The sequence below is a fragment of the Protopterus annectens genome, chromosome 13.part0 (assembly GCF_019279795.1).
Source record: "Protopterus annectens isolate FY-2018-M chromosome 13.part0, PAN1.0, whole genome shotgun sequence".
NCBI classification, from domain to species: Eukaryota; Metazoa; Chordata; order Ceratodontiformes; family Protopteridae; genus Protopterus; species Protopterus annectens.
In genome coordinates, this window is record NC_056747.1 from 932,358,394 (window position 1) to 932,371,250 (window position 12,857).

The 12,857-nt window shown below is 36.1% G+C and overlaps 1 protein-coding gene across 2 annotated transcripts in view; it reads right to left on the reverse strand.

Annotated features, from left to right (window-relative positions):
• FNDC1 (fibronectin type III domain containing 1) overlaps positions 1-12,857 on the reverse strand; it is a 541,793-nt gene that overhangs the window by 448,572 nt on the left and 80,364 nt on the right. The gene's annotated exons all lie outside the window — the stretch shown is intronic.

The window sequence follows — 12,857 nt, forward strand, 5'->3', positions numbered from 1 at the left end:
TGCTCCTGTTTGCTTACCCTAAAGTCCAAATAATTCTTTATGTAATGACAATGTCTTTTACCTCTTGCTATCTTATACATACTGACCCTATCTGCTTTCCTACTCCCCCTGTCTCCCTTTTCCCCTACACTCTATTCCCACCAAACTAACCACTACCACTCCCTCTCTAGTCCTGCATTAGTAACGCTTCACCATTTTTCTGCTTCCTTTCATTTCCTCCTACCTTACTACTAATCACCTCCTATCCTCCTAAAATGACCTCGTCTGCCAAATGACCTCTTATTTTTGTACAGCTGTGCTCACCTAGTTGTCCTTTTCTATTATCCTTTCTCATATGTACATTAATTCTACTCTCAAAACCTTACAGAGAATTCATTACCTGCTGGCTGTTTTCTTGCTACTTTTATAACTTGTACAGTGAATGCAACAGTAGTTTTACTTATTGTGAAACTGAATTTCATTCGTACTGTGAAATTATCTATTGTATATTTTCTATTGTGGGGCTTTTTGCCCTGGGCCTCCTTTGAAAAAGGGCTCTAGCTCAGTCGGACTATCCCGGTCAACAAATGTCAAATAAATAAATAGATACAATATATAATTGTGAAGGCTTGAGTGCAAACGTTGTGTGGGCGAGAGGCAGTTTTCAAAGCTGCACAATTCCAAACTAGATTAATATAGTTTCATAATAACAAACGTAAAAATTGATTTGTTATTATGAGTTTGGTATTGCGAACGGAGATCGTGGTACAGTGAGAATCAGCGAATCTGGAGTTAGTATACATAATTTGCAGAGGTTGTGGGGGGCTCAGACTCCCATATGGGGGGTGCAGGGGGGCTTGCCTACAGCTAAAACATTATAGGACATATAGACTTTTGAAACCGGAAGTCTGGTATGTCAAATGTCAGAACATCATGTTTATGATATTCAACATATAAACTAGATTTTGTTTTCATTTTCGGGATTTTCATTCAGTGTTTAGATGGCAAAAAATGTTATATTTGTATTTATTTATTTACCATTCATTTTTTAGTGACTAATGTACAGCACTAATACAAACGTATCATTTTCAGGCTTAGCCCAGGACATTACAAGTAAAATAAAAAGAAATGTGAAGATAAGTTAAGCAGTAATCAGTACTGATAACAAAATAAACATGGGAAATACAATGAAATCAAAAGTACATAAATTAAAACATTAATAGGAGTACTGCTAGATATTAGTAGTAAGCACTGTATATAGATATATATATATACATATATATATATATATATATATATATATATATATATATATATATATATATATATATATATATATATATATATATATATATATATATATATATATATATATATATATATATATATATATATAAAACATGTATTAACATTATGTGCAAAGGGGAGAACAGACAGGAAAAGGGATGAGGTCATTTTAATAAAATAATTAGATAAGAAGGAGGGGTGGAAGGAAAGGTAAGTGAATTGTAGGAGGTGGGCAAGTAAGGCAGAGGGTTAAGGATGGAGTACAAGGTTAGATGGGGATGTTGGCTTTATTAATTGTGTCAGGATGGAAGGTTATTGGACTGGTAGTGTTATCAGGTAATAAACTGTGGTGTGAACCATTTATATGATGCTTCTTTGAACAAGTGTTTTCAAAGGTCTTGCCTGAATTTATTGAATGGAGAAAAGGGCTGGATTTCTGTTGGAAAAGATTGTCAAATCTGAGGAGCAATTATTGAAAAGCTGCAATCTGCGTAATGGAGTTTGCTTCACAAGATGCTGAGGTTGAAAGAGGATTGTGATTTTAAGTTATATTTTGTGGTTAATCTGGTGATTCAGCTTACAAAGAAGTGGAATGTTTCATTGGTTAATTGTTTCTGTGTTAATCAGGCCAGGGGTATTTGTGCATCTTTGTTTTATAAGCAATCATTTGGCTTAAGTTAGAACTGTGCGGTGATGCTATTTGGGAGGAGATGTGACGAGCCTACATATATAGGTTGTAGCAGCTGGGAGAGTGGACAGGTGTTTTTTTTTGTTTTTGAGATGCTGAAGATATAACGAGTACTTCCTACTGTAGTTGTGCCAGTAAGATGTCTTTCTGCTCTCAGGTGCAAAGAAGTGAGATACTTCAGCCCAGAATGGTAAGGTGTTGATTTTGGATTTTGTCATTAAGACATTGTGCTATTATTTAAAGAATGGTAAAGACAGATGCCTAAGTATTTAAGGAGAACAGTAATTTCTATTTGGTCTTTCTGTTGTGGAGCATTGTCTAGTATTTAAGGACTGCAGAGAGCCTTTGACTACAACTGAAGATCATGCTTTGGCTTTCTTGGTACTGGAGATGGTTTTTCAATGAGAGTCAGTAAGATATAACATTAATGTAATTTTCTGGTGGAATGCTATTTGACAGAGCTGTAGCGGGGGGGTTGCTAAGAAGTTGTTCGTGAAATGACAGAATACTAGAAGTAAGACAATGAATCTGATGGCATGCCTTCGGAAAATTGTGTAACAATGGTTAAAGCTTTATCCATTTGGACTTTGAATACCCTGTTGGTGATGAAGCCTTTAAACCATGGAAGTAATTCTGAGATGATACCAGAAGAGACTAGGGAGTGAAGGAGGATTCCATGGTCTACAAGATTTAAAGGGTAATGAGGTCAATGAAAACAGCAAAACAAGGAAAAGAGAACTTAAAAACCATTGGGAAAGAGCAGGACTTGAAAGCTTTCATGGTGTTTGTTATTATGTATTAATAAAAGTCAAAACTGATGTGTTTTGGTTTCACTTTATTTTGTAGGTGTCACTTTGTGGTTGAGCTCTATTTTGCTGGTCTGCTCCTCATCTGGACTGTCTATAAATACAGTCCCATTTAGAAGACCCTTGTCTATCTCTTGTAAGATGTCAATGCATACAGTTGTCATGGTATTATATCTTGTCAAAGATCTATGTTAGTGTTTAGACAGGATGTGGAATTTTTAACAAAATTAGTTAACTGTATAAAAATATGTTTTTCAAGCATCTTTCCCTGAGTGGGGAGTATTGATATTGCTCCAAAGTCAGTGGTGTTTCTTCGTTTTGGAGTTTGGGTATGAGTCTGACTAGTTTCCAGTGAGGGATCATGAAGTTTTGAGTGAAGCAAAGGTTACAGAGGTTTTTGAGTGAGTGTAGAAGACAGTCTTTACATAGTAGTAGAAACCAGAACAGAAGGCCATCAGTGGCTGGTCACATATCTTATTAATTGCTTTTGTAGTAGTATTTTTGAAATAGAAGGATGGGCTATAATGTGAGGATTGGGGGACTGCACTTCAGTGTTGTAGGGAAGTTTTTTGTTGGGAAGTGCTACAGAATTCTGCCATGAAGTGTCTTTGAGGTGATGTGCTCCTGAAGTAATTTGTATGGAGTTATTTTGCTTGTAGTCTTTGCATTTGATTCTTCTTGTAAAATTATTCAGTGGTCTCCAGAACTGTTTCTGGTTATTTTTAACAGGTTGTTCTTGGTATTATAGGGAAATTTCCTTTGTGTCTTCTAGTAACTTTTTTGAGTGAGTTGCACTGTTGCATACATTTGTTTTAATTTTCTGGATTTTGTTTCTGTTGCTACCATCTTATAGTTCAGAATCAAATGGGCAACCAGAAATCAGCATTAAAAATATCTCTTCTTGCCTTCTCCATGTCATACTATTTCTCAGCATTGATGATACAAAAAGTACAATCTTTTGAAGAATATCAAAACTCATATTATTTTCCATATACTGAGCCATCAATGACCCAAATATATCCCCTCTACAAATCACTCCCCACTTTAGATACCTTGACATGCAGCTTGATTAGTCACATACTTTTGAACATCACATAAGAAAAAAACAATACAAAATCAATAAATGGCTTTTCGTATCATGAAAATAAAATGGCAATCATTTTAAATCATTTTTATTTTATTAATTTGTTTACAAGGTAAACCATCTACACACATGTATCCCTACTGACAGGCAACCCAAGATGACTGTCAGGTTAACAGATTTGCTCAGTCACATAACAGACAAATGGAAGTGAGAGTAAACAAACACTATACTCTAGACTACAGGAAGTAGCTCACGTCCTTAATCCTCTGTATTATCTGCCAAATAAACTTCTTTCCCATTAGACAGGAGAGCCTGTTGACTTCTTGTCACAAGTGAATCATTACAGATATACCTAAATTGATCCAAAATAACCAGAGATTGATAATGCATATTTATTTCTCTATAGCCCCCTCATAGTAAACACACTGCATTGTTTTATCAAAAGCTAAATGGCCTCCAGTTAAAGAAAGAGTTGATCTATTGTCAGCTTCTTTCATTTTAAACTACTGACTCTTGAAATCCAATCCTTCCTTTCCATTATATTAACATTTTAAAGTATGAGCACAACCATAGCTCCCAAGCAAAATGGTACTGTCAGTCTTAGACTCTTCAGAGCATTCTAGACTGTAGCAGCCATTCCTTTTCTGTGTTCTGTCCCAAACTTTGAGGGACGGGGACTCTTTCTCTCCATCTTAGTCCAATAGCAAATATGAATATTTTCACATTAACTCTTACATCAGCTACTGATAGCTCCAAATGCTATTACTTTACTCACATTGTTATAAGCTGAACATTCTTTTCCTCCCTACATCCTCCATCCCTCTTTCCTTCTAATGTGCCCTTCTAAATAAGTCTAACCTGACTCTTTCCAAACTCTTATGTCCCTTATTATCATTAGTTGTTCCATTTGTATATCAGCTACTGAAATTATCAGGTTAACAGATTTGCTCAGAGTCATATAACAGACAAATGGAGGTGGGAGTGTAATGTTTATATTTCCTCAACCATAGTAATAGAGCTAGTATAGCTGTTTTGCAGTTGTTATGTTTGTGACATCCCTGCTCAGGGCAAGTAATCAAGGAGCCTCAATACTCACGACTGACACCAGTGAAGGAAGTTCACTTGGAGCAAAAATAGATATACACAGTATTTCCAGATGTACTTCTCTGCACCAAGTGCAGTTTCCCTCAAGAGCAGACATGGAACACATTCCCATCCTGAGACTGGGTTTTCCTCTCTCTCTCACCAGGCCCAAAATAAGACTCCACACTGACCACAGCTGTAGAATTGAGTCCTCAGTCAAGTGTTCCAAGCCAAGTCCTCCACCACCCTCTCTGTGAAACCAGTGATCTATGTCCCTGCTCCAAGTAGCTGACACAAGCACTCTTTGAGATTAATTTTCACACACTCATACACACACACACACACACACACACACACACACACACACACACACACACACACACACAGACACACGCATGGGAAAGGCTGGCACAGATTTTCCAGCTATGCCCCATCTTCCTAGACTGTAAGATAGATACTGCCACCAGAACACTCCAAAGCCAGCTACTCTAAGGCTCTTAAAAAGGGTACCCAATTATACTGAGTAAAATTAATACTAATACAAATGGTAGTGTTTGACCAATGCAGCAAAGCTTTCAGGAGCAGCCACACTGTTGCCAAATAAATATAAGTACTCTCAAAGGTTAAAATATTCTCTAAAATACCAGCCACAATGAAAAGTTGAAATGCATTTAATAATAAATAATAAAAGAACATGAAATACTAAATATCTATTAACAATAAACACCAGAGTTTCAATCGCAGGAAATATTTAAAATAACACATATGGATAGATTCACACAGATACAGAAAAACAGTACTTAACTAATCTCACTATATTTTCCTGACTGATCTAAATAATTACTATTCCCTACTTCACTTACTACAGCAAGGCAAGATGATGTAGGTGAGTGGTCCTTTTTTGTCAGGTTTCAAAAACAGACTGCTCTCAGTCTTCTCTCTCATCTAGTATTAAAACATCATTTCTGTACTGAATTACAGAATGACATAACATACATCTGGTCATCTGACTCTGGTTCCCATACTACCCCCTTTACTAGAAATTAAGCCAGAATCTAGCACGTGTGTCTTAATATACACACAGAGAGCTTTGCTAAGATGTGTTATAGTATCTGGAAGCTATAAAACCATTCCAAAGGGCAATACAATAGGATTCCTAATCCTGGTTTTCACATATGATTTGTCTCTGGCTGCAATCAGAACTGTAAGATATAATCTTTATGGCCAAAACCAGGCAATTTAATTTCAGAATGTTTTTCAAAGTTAGCTGGACTGAGATTAACCTCTTCTCTTCCAGTATATTCTGTTACAATATATTCATTTCAACAGTTATAATGCAGTCTGACATACATGTGTATTTCTTTTCTCTTCAGTAGAACCCACTTTTAGTACATTTTTAACACAAGCAGCTTTACAAATATATTTTCAACACAAGCACCTGTACAAATAAGTTTGATATACAAATTACATATAATTATTTACAAAGCTCCAGGTAGCTATACTGGCATATGTTACACATCCACTACCCTACATCTCCTGGCATATCTGGCAATATCTCACATCATCATAATCTTATTAGATTTTTTTTATTCTTGTTTGCTCAATTTCACTTGAACTGTTATATTTTTTTCTTCTTAGCTTTAAAATCAAAACTGTGCGCCTTGTACCCAGACATTGTCTGAAATGTATCCTTCTAGGATGAGTGCATTGCACTCACTAATAAACAATACATTAAAAGAGTTTCATATTTTATCAGATTTATACTATTTCTGCAAGATGTCATTAAGTCTTCAAAAATAGCCCAAGCATTAGATGAGATTATTAGACTGAACAAGATATACGTCTAACAGAGTGGCATGGAAGCAAGATTCTGAAATTAAATGGAAGTAACATGGGTATGACAGCCAGCCAAATATTGATGGTGGCTTACCAAAGAAGGAAGGATAAGATATCCCGAGAGCCACTTTCCTCTGAGATAGTGGTGTACCTTGCACTCTAATCCTGACTTATTGATGCTGTTAGTGGTTATTCATTATTTTCTAAGGCTTCTAATCCCTTTTTGTTATTGTGTTATTTCTCCCATTTTATGGGTGGCCGCAGTGGTGCAGTGGTAAGTGTTGTTGCCTCACAGGAAGAGGGTCTCCAGCTCAATTCTTGGCTGTGTGGAGTCTGCTTGTCCTCCCTGTGGTCACATGGGTTTCCTCTGGGTGCTCCAGTTTTCTCTCCCATTACAAAGACATGCAGTAAGTGGACTGGACACTCTAAATTGCTTTAGGTGAGAGTGTGTGGGCAGGTGAGTGGTACAAATGAACTACTGCAGCAGGGCTAGCCACCTGGCAGTGTAATCCTTGGCTCAAGATAATTGTTACTGCTGAAATGACACCTTGACCCAATGTGCAAAATGGGAACAGGAGTTGAGGATGGATGGATGTGGGTGGAGAGGGGACAATAAGTGGTCAGATACTTTAATGTAGCTATATATCAGCCTAATCTCCATAGGCATAACAAGGCAGTATAGCAACTGTCTCATGTTTACTGATAATCCACTATTATTATTCAACACAAAATCCACCTTTGAGAGATGTCTTTGCATAGATAAACTGGAGGCAGATTTCTCAGATCTTCTCCTTTGACATAATTACTGATACAAGCAGTTGCCAAGCAAAAAAGGCAGAATAATTTATGCAGACACAGTCTACAGCTAAGATTGATAATAATACCCAAAACGTTCTAGTTCTTGGTGACTCCACTGTCAAACATACAGAGTCTATATTCACCAGTCTGTCAAAGGTCAGAGTGACTGTCAGTTGTCTGCCAGGCTCTAATAGTAAGAATTTCACCAGAGCTCTTCAGGCCCTGAAGCATCTAAAATATGCTATCACAGGTTTACTATAACAGGGATGGTTGATGGCACTAAATGTTGGACTGCAGCTTCCCATATGAAAACTAAACTGACATAAAAAAACAGGTTTTATTTTTGGGTCTATATTATAAAATCTACCACTTACTTGTCGAATACTCAAACGTCGACAGCTAAACATTGAAAGGTTAAAACCGTGAACTGCCACTTCAGCAAAGTTTTTTATAGGGAAAAACTTTGCTTGGCCATCGGACACTAAAACAAACTTTTAAACACTAATTAAGTGGGGGAGCTTCACCCCCATACCCCTTGATGTGGGGGGCTGTGCTGCCCACACCCCCCAACTAAATATACCAACTCCTGAATCGCTCTATATTGGGAAAAAGGGAAAATTTCTGATAATAGCCAAGCAAATTTTTTTCCCTATGAAAAAATTCATGGAACTGGCCATTCGCGGTTTTAAGCTTTCATTGTTTAGCTGTCAGCATTTTGATGTTCGACAAGCTAAGCTTTTGCTGTACTAATATAGGCCCTTATTTTTTTAACTTAAAAATAATTGACTTTCCCGTTTCAGAGGTTCTGAAATCTGTGTATCCTACTGCACATACACATCAGTCTGATTTCTGAAAAAAAAAAAAAAAAAGTTTACAAAGTGGGGCTGTTTAATAAAACAACCCAGCTGACAGACTAACGCCAAATGGAAAACCAAAGGTCTTTCAGTCATTGCAAGATAAACAGAAATTGTGCTTTACACAAGGTTGTCAAGGCTGCTTTATGGAAGAGACTGGAACTGTTTTCTATTAGTTAAATGTAAGTGAAAGATACTCACATTGGTAGGAGCATGGGAGCAAGTTTTGTCTCTCTTTTTTGTACACCATTGCCAGCCAGTCCCTAAGACTGCAAGAAGTTTTTTATTATTTTTTTTTTATTTAAATGTGTGTGTGTGTGTGTGTGTGTGTGTGTGTGTGTGTGTGTGTGTGTGTGTGTGTGTGTGTGTGTGTGTGTGTGGTGAACAAATGTTTTTTTGCAGAGTGTAATCATGTTAACAAAGTGTCAAATGGCCTATGTTTCAGCAAATTTCCAAATGACATAGAGAAAAATCTGGTCCTTTACAAAAAACTGACACCAGCTCTTGACAAGGCTGAATGTGAGCTAATGCACATTGCTTCAAAATGTAATGGCAAACAAGTTGTTCCTGCATTGCTTTATAAACATGCTAATTTAGCATTGCACTTTTCTGTGTTCCCCCAAAACTGTATTCCCCTCATCCATCTTTTGTTATAAATGATACAATAATTTCCTGAAATATGCTTGAGATACTAATGGCAGTGAATGAGCAATTCATATTTTATCCACAGCAGGAGACATTGTTTAGTTATAAGTTCATAGCCCAAGTGACACAAATTAGAAATCTCCCTTTGCAGAGTGGGTAAATATGTGACCTACTTACAACTTTGCCACAGTGTACTTCTAGTACACAATGGTATTTTTTACAGAAATGTTTTGTTTTTAACATAAAATTGTTGTATGTTATGCTTTCCATTTGTCTTCTTCCAGTTCTGTGCATATGTCAGACAATGGACATAGGACTGAGAGATACTGTGCATTTAAACATTTGAAGATATTAATTTTACAAGTTAGTGCAGTTAGTGCCACTGTAAGCAGAAAGTGGAGCAAACATTTTGAAAGATGTATGGCAGGTCTGTGGAATTATTCTAAAAACTGTTTTTCTGTTTTTTATTTACTTTTTTCTTTCACTATACAATGGTTTCACCACTTAAAGGAAAACTCCACCTTAGAACTTAAAACAACATGTTTTTTTTTCATTGTATCTTTGTTTCCTGAGCTATTTTAAGCCTCAAAATCACCCCAAGTACTTCTTTTACAATTTTAATGCACTTCCTTCAAATGGCAGATGATGGGGTCTGCCTTGGTAATGTGATCTTGTTTTTTTGCTTCCATTCCTTCTTCTCAGAATACAATTCAAATCCTCATTATAAAAGTTGTGCTAGACATAAGGAAGTGGTGTTTTCTCATGCCATTAAGACTGAATGACAGGACTGTGAACACTGTCATCTAAACACACCTTCTGTAACAGAGCTACTTCTATGTTTCCCTTTCTGAGCCTCATTTATGTGTCTGTCAGAGCTTGTTCTATGTTATTAATAGCCATTAGCTACTTCCAGCAAAAGAAAAAAAGTAGGTAAAGCAGGCTTTTCTAAACAGATTCTTTTGTAGTTCTACAAGAATTGACAGACCTTCCCCCATACTTTCATACTGAGGTGTGAAAACTGCATTAAATGATCCTTCCTGTATATTTACAGGTGATAAGTAGTAGGACTCCAAACTAAGTCTGTCTGCTACTTCCCAATGCCTTCAGTGGGAAGTTTTTTCTCTCTCATGAATGACGCAAAATTAAAATGTGCTTTACTAGTTCCTTAATTAGTTCTGTCATGTTCATCCCCCTTTTTTTCTTCTTCATATTTATTTATGCTTTGGTAACCAGGAAATTGAACTGCTCCCAGGACCCTTTTCAGCCACGACCCAGGTAACATTGGCAAAGATAATAACAAGTAGTAAATGCACTTAACAAAACAAAGAAAAAAAATACCAACATAAAGCCATTGACAAAGACTGCATGTGCAACACATAGCCAATATGTGACAGTGAATAAGTAAAACATTAAGCAACATTTACTAGAATGTATACATATTGCAATAGGGGTGCATACAATTCAATAAATGTAACATAGTAAAGTTAAGCATTATTAATTATACATTCTAGTAAATGTTGCTTAATGTTTTACTTATTCACTGTTGTACGTTGGCTATGTGTTGCACATGCAATCTTTATCGGTGTCTTTGTGTGAGTATTTTTCATATATATATATATATATATATATATATATATATATATATATATATATATATATATATATATATTCACAAAAAATCAGGTCCCAAGTAGTAACAAGATAAAAACAAGCAACCCAGTAGCTCCGTGGAAGAAACAGCCTAGAGTAGTTCAAGAATAATCCAAGTTCAATGATTCAGTGAGACAAAAATTGAAAAAAGCACTTGAATAGACAAATCCATCAAAAACAACCAGTTTATTCGAACGTTAGCGCTTTCACGGACAATTACTTCCGCTTCCTCAGACGTAATCATTATGCATTCAACATTCAGTTTAAAAAGCATTTCAATTAAACAATAAATAATTAATTCATTGGTACAATAGATGTAATAATTAAACAAAACTATGTTATGTATAAAAACACATAAATGTAGTTAAAATCTACAATGAAATGCGTAACTAAATACATTTAAATCTATAAAGTAAAAAATATATATAAATATAAGTTACTTAAGGGGTCTAGCCTTGAGCACAACATAACATAGTTTTTTTTTTTGGTTCTTGGTTGCCCAAAATACACAAAAATCCTATACAACCTCTGTTTAGACCTATAGTTGCGGGCTCAGGCTGGCTTACTGAGCCTATTTTTATTTACCTAAATTATGAGTTGAAAAATGTGTTGTCTAACTTTAGTTATGTCTTAAAGGACACTGAACAATTTTTGATAGATCTTTATGCATGTACTACTCAGCTTGATACTACAGCTAACATTTTGTTAACAACTATGGATGTTGTATCTCTCTTTACCTGTATCCCTAATGAACAGGGTGTGGCTATGGTCAAGGGTATATTGCTTGAATTTATGACAGCTAATAAAGCTGATTTAATCTGTCTATTACTGGAATTGGTATTAGACAATAACGTTTTCTTGTTTCAAGAGAAATGCTATAAGCAAATACGAGGGGTAGCCATGGGCACCAGCTGCGCCAACACCTATGCCAATTTGGTAATGGTGGCATGGGAGAGGGAGATCATGCTGAAACATCCCAATATCATCTTCTATAGACATTTCGTTGATGATCTCTTTCTCCTGTGGAAGGGGCCTGGTGCATCCTTGGCTACCTACGTCCAATATATCAACAGCATGCAAGGCTTTCTAAAATTTACGTTACAGTTTTCAGCTATTGAAATTAATTATTTGGATGTGACCATTTATAAATCAAATAATAATTATTTAACAAAGGTCTACAGAAAGCCATGCTATAGACCTGCTTTTTTACACAGGACCAGCATGCATAACCCTAGTACATTTAGTAACATAGTCAAGGGACAAGCGATGAGAATGTCCAGACTCTGCAGCGAAGATGATTCTTTGCAACAAGAGATAAATCAGCTTAAAAATAATTTTCTACAAAGGGGCTATTACGCTAATGAATTAAATAGCATATGTACTACAGTGGGTAAGTTCAGACGTACTAAAGCTAGACCTTATTATTCCATTAGTGAGGGAATAGCTCGTAGTAGGACCAATACTAATTTTTCTAATTTTTCTATGAGGCTACCTGTGGTTTTACCCTATTGTAAGAACATTTCTCACATTCAGCAAGTTATCTCCACTAACTGGAATATGCTTTTGGTTAATGATAGGACCAAAGCAATTGCAGGTAATTGTCCAACTTATGCCTATAAAAATATGAAAAATCTTAAGCAACAGCTATGCTTTCCGGATTTAAATCCCCTTAATGAAAATCGTTTAGTCTATCCTTATTTTGGTACAAGAAAGTGTGGCAATTGTATTCAGTGTAATGCTATAGACGAATCTAGTTATTTTAGACATCCTGATACGAGAAAACTATGGGAGATTCGTTGCCACTCTAAGTGTGGCACTAAGAATATTGTTTATGTAGCATATTGTAAAATATGCTTTAGTTTTTATGTCGGGAAGACTAATAGAACATTTAGGGAACGAATAAGAGATCATATGTACTGCTTAGCCAGACGCCAACATTATAGTGCAATAGCAAAACATACACTTTTGAATGGAATGGAGCATGAATTTTTATTCCAAGTTCTGCATGTTCAGGGCATTAATGCCAGGTTGGGTGATATTGTCAACCAAACAGAGCTAGCAGAGTTAAAGTGGATACTTCGGTTAGCAGCACATAGGGGGAGGGGTCTAAATGAGAATGTTCCCTTAAGACCTGTGCTCAAGGCTAG